Raw genomic sequence first — 4666 nt, forward strand, 5'->3', positions numbered from 1 at the left:
TGCTCTCCCATGTAATTTGTTGGCACTTTCGATGCCACATCGAATCTATGTGATCTTCATCAATTCAACGTCCAGCTCTGAAAGATGAAAAAACATGTTTTTCAGCAACAACGGCACAGTTAAATGCAACCCCGTCAAGGAAAAACAATTTTGGCTTGTGGCCATGTACCTGTGCCATTGCATAGTGATCAAGGTTTCACGCAAATTGATTATCAGTATCCATTTGTTCTTGAGTAGTCATTGGTGGTGCTTCCTGGCTTTCATTCTTCAGTTCTTCCCAATTAATGTCATCATTAGCAACGCCGTCTCCAGCTTCCCCTGTTTCTCCACCTTGCTCTTGGCCTCCAGGAGAGGCAGCATCTACAATCAACAAATGAGTGTATTGTTTTCATCAGAAACCTGGATATCAGAAAAACAGAAGTTCAAACATCAACCGTCTTTGCCTCAGCCTCATCATACTCCGTGGCGCAAAACCTGTCATGTGCACTTATTCAATCAGATGTTGCTTTTCAACAGCTCCTCACAAACATGTTTTCCACACCAGCCATACGATATTTTTTGAAGCACAAACCTGTGACATGGCCACCTTCCACGTCATTCCTAATACGGAGGCTTCCCTGTGAACTCTGTAGCCCTAGGGGTTGACCTTTATTAAGTTTGTATAAACATTAAATGTCCGCACAGCAATTACAAGAAGCAAAACCACTAAATTTGCATGGCAAACCTCTGTCTTCTACTCTCTGATATGCCCTGATAATGCGATCGTTTGGATCACCGCCATTGCCATCACTGTCACTGCTCAAGGAATCTGAGATTTCTTCCATTACAGTTTTCCCGTTTTGATGTCCTGCACCATTAGAAGTTCCTGGTCCAGGCTGGTCCTCTTCGTTTGCTTCTGCCGCACCTTGGTTCTGTTTGCCAGCAGCAATTAGGCTCTGAGCTGCTCACAGTGCTTCGATTTGTGCTGATAGTATCACCACATGAAATTCAATCATGTTATTTTTAATGTACGCCCATCATCCATAAATTTATATCTAAAGTTTTTTTTTGTTTTTAATGCTTACATTCATGTAACAAGAAGCCACCTGGCTCCCGGCAACCGGATGCCAAAAATCTTCAATTATCAAAGTAGTTTTCAGGTTTTATCTGTTCAATGCCAAAGCAAATAGGAGTAGTTACCAAGCAAGAACAAATATTCTTTTTTCTGTAAATGCAAGTGAGCAATGCAGGCTGTAAAAGTCATATGCCTCACCAAGTGAATCAAAACTCAGGCCAAGTGCTGGTAGTACGACACTCTTTGTCAGTTCCTCCGCATATTTGCGAATTGACCGCTAAAGAGTACTAATGCGAGACGGTCACGCTGTTCGGTTTGTCGGCGCACTACCCAGCCACAACCTGAATTTTGTTGCAAACATATTATAAATTCAGCACACTAGAATCTCAAAAGTAATAGCACTGAACTTTTTGCCGATTGGCCAGTAAGGATCAGCTGCCAATGACTAACCTATCTATATCATATTCTCAGTTTGTAAATGATTTTGCTACGATTTTGTATAGTAAAATGGATCGAAAAACAGTCGGATGGGATTCAGGTTCAGACCTTTTTGTCCAACTTGGGGCCTGTGGGTTGACTTTGTCAGTTGACTGCGCTGACATGGTCGGAGATGAATCTGAATGCCGGCGGATTCCGTCTCGTGCTTTGTCAGCTCCATAGTCGCCGAGCCATTGCCCGCAGCCAGACCCAGCATTTGAGTCTTCAGGGTCGCCACGGTTGGTTTCTCTCGTGGGCAACAAGACCAGAGGAACCGGATCTGGGTGTTCAATGTTGTCCGCGTACTCCTCCCGCAGCGGGAACCTGAGAGAAGAATGGCAATGGATGACGGCCAGGCCACATTGTTACCTACCTGATTCAGGTCTGGCAGAATGCAAAACAAATCCCACGAAATATCCAGATCTATAGAAATTAACCTGTCGACGGCGTCGAGAAGAAACTCCACACCAGCGTCCTCCGTTTTCCTTGGCCGCGGGTGGCCGAAATTAGCGCCGCCGCAACGAGCAGCTCACTCGTAGACGAAAGGGGGACGAAGCTGTTCTTGAGAGGAAACAGGCGACAAACGGCCCAGCTTTTCCGTCGTTATCTCATCTGCGGCTCGGTAAGAATTGCAACTTTCTGATCCACGGACCAGGACGGCAGCGCCCGTCCACCGTCCCAGCGATACGAATTGGCCCCACGAATTCACCACTGTTCCATACTGTATTTCCTTCCTACGCTGTTTTTTCTTTACGATTGTCAGGTGTGTCAGACCGATTTATTTGGATCCCAAGCCAGATATGGACGCTTGGGATATCGGGAGCAGCTGGGCTCGGGCACCAAATCGCCCTGTCCGGAAAATCAAGTTTTTTGAACTTCTTTGTTTTAAAATTTTGAACTTCTTACTTTTATTTTTTAATAATGTGAAAAATCCGAATTTTTCATAGACATCGAACTTCACCATTTTTAAAATTTGAACGGATATTATTGAACTTTCAAGAAATAATGGAGAACAAGAGAAAAGGGACTAAGAGGCCGACACATCATACTAGCTAGGTACAAACATTAATTAGGCTAATTACAAAATGACTAGTCTTTGTTTTCCAAACGCAACATTTCCGTGGTGGGCCATTTTGTGATAAAGTGGTGAGTGTTTCCCACACACGCTTTTTTCACTCTTATTTTCTCCTATTCATTTTTTTAACCACTACAATATCCCTCTCTTATGCGTTTTCTTTCTTCATAGATCAATGCGATGTACAAGCACGCGGCGACCAAACCTAGCAAGTATCTTGAGTATGTAACTTAAAAGGAAAAAAACGAACACACGTCCAACAAGTAGTCCACAAGCACACATGTCTAGTAGTCGGCAGCAGCAAGTCACGCAGACAATCTTGGTAGTAGGCGTATGGCCGTAGTAGAACTTGGCACAGTTACTTGAACCTGGTGTATAGCTGTACCAGAACTTCATGGAACGTCTCTAAGCATCTCAGAAATAGCTCATTGAAACAAAATAAAAAATTGGAAATTTACAACAAATCCCCTGAATCCGCAGAAACACTTTATCATTTTGTCTTAAGGTGGCGCGGAGACAAAGTGCAAGCCACACTCTCAGACTTGTGTAACATGTGAAAATAGGATTGTTATATATCTTCGGTGGCACTTCACACGCGAGCATTTGGACTAATAGTCCAAACGTCAGCTGCCGTTCAATCATTCAAAGAAGTGAAGTTCAGTTAACAGAACTGCAGAAACATAAGAAGAAATGCATCAGTTGTTGACAGAAGACTTGCAGAACAAACAAGTAAATAACTAATATAGAGGGCAGCGGAAGACTTGCAGAAATGATGTGTGACACTAGAAAAGAGGAATCTACAAAGTAAATGTTGGTCTTAGACTATAATTAACACTAGATCTCCAACTTCTAGGCTATCGGAAGTTATATCATACTGATATACTGTCACCACAAAGTGTCTTTAGTGTCACGTTATAAGTGGGAAGTTAATGACAAGTAACATCCCGACTAATACTTAAGAACCATGTTGCTATCACAACCAGAAGATCAACACCTCAAATTCTCATTAAAACAACAAAAGCTCATTGACCTTCAGCATCAAGGAATGTCAATCACTGAAATTCCGAAACACTCCACAACTCTAAACCGTAGTTCCTGAATGCAATCAGTCGCTGTTGCTCCCGAATTGTTCCAACCACAGCATGGAGGAAGAGTTGCAGCAGCAGCATGGAGGAAGAAAGGCTCAGTTCTGGAGGTAAAAGCCAGCGGCGCGATGAAGTTCAGTTTGGCCGTGGGAAGAAAGTCAGCGCTAGTGAAAGTTGAATGCACTAGTGACAGTGAAAGCAAAACACAACTTCTCATCCAGTAGTCCATTAATTCTGTTGCATTATTAGAACAGAACCAACCTACTGTCGGGAACCAATTATTTCAGAGTAGCAAGTGTAAAGGAGAAAAAGTACATTAAATAATTTCTTCTCCCTCTCACGGTAAGACAAAAAGTAGCAAGAGAAAGCCCGCAGTAGCGCCGAACTCTAGAAGGGTGGCGAGCATGGACACCACTGCACTCCAGCTCCTCGACCTCAGAAAGAAAGAGCATGCAGCATGCAGCAGCCCTAGACTTCAGTGCCTCAATCGACACCACGGCAGCTCTGCAGTGTCTCGCATGGCGTCGAGCTGAACTTTTGAATATCAGTTGGAACTGCAGACTTCTCTATGTCGGTATTGCAAAAAGATCTAACACAAGTCGAGGTACGAAAAGCAAGATGTTTGCGAAAAAGAAACAAAAAGAAAGAGATGCATCAGTCGAGCATATCATGCTGAAGCTACGCGATTGGAAGAAAAGAAGGCACGATGGCGAGGCTTCTCGGCAGATCGAGGGACAGCGAACTTGTAGCATCTCCCCGCACATGGATTTGGACTACAGCGACGCCGTTCTCGGACTGCATCTGGGTGCATGGAGTTCCATCGGTGGGAACTGGGAGGCAGGGGAGCTTGTCGAGGAGTGTGGGGGATTCAGGGGGAGAGAGTCCACCACTACGGTGGATTCAGGGGGAGGGATCGGAGGCGGCGGCTGCTCGTGCGATCCGGGGACCGGTGATGGCGCTTGGGAACCAGGGCAG

General features: G+C 44.6%; 1 long non-coding RNA gene across 1 annotated transcript; it reads right to left on the bottom strand.

Moving 5' to 3' along the window:
- Positions 1-2184, bottom strand: LOC119301389. Its single transcript, XR_005147033.1, has 8 exons — positions 1969-2184; positions 1601-1855; positions 1253-1395; positions 1065-1146; positions 725-964; positions 572-646; positions 170-474; positions 1-77 (listed from the first exon to the last, which is right to left on the bottom strand). It is a non-coding gene; the product is annotated as an uncharacterized LOC119301389 (long non-coding RNA).
- Positions 2185-4666: the final 2482 nt, after the last annotated feature.

Source organism: Triticum dicoccoides, chromosome 1B (genome assembly GCF_002162155.2).
Source record: "Triticum dicoccoides isolate Atlit2015 ecotype Zavitan chromosome 1B, WEW_v2.0, whole genome shotgun sequence".
In the NCBI taxonomy this organism is placed as follows: domain Eukaryota; kingdom Viridiplantae; phylum Streptophyta; class Magnoliopsida; order Poales; family Poaceae; genus Triticum; species Triticum dicoccoides.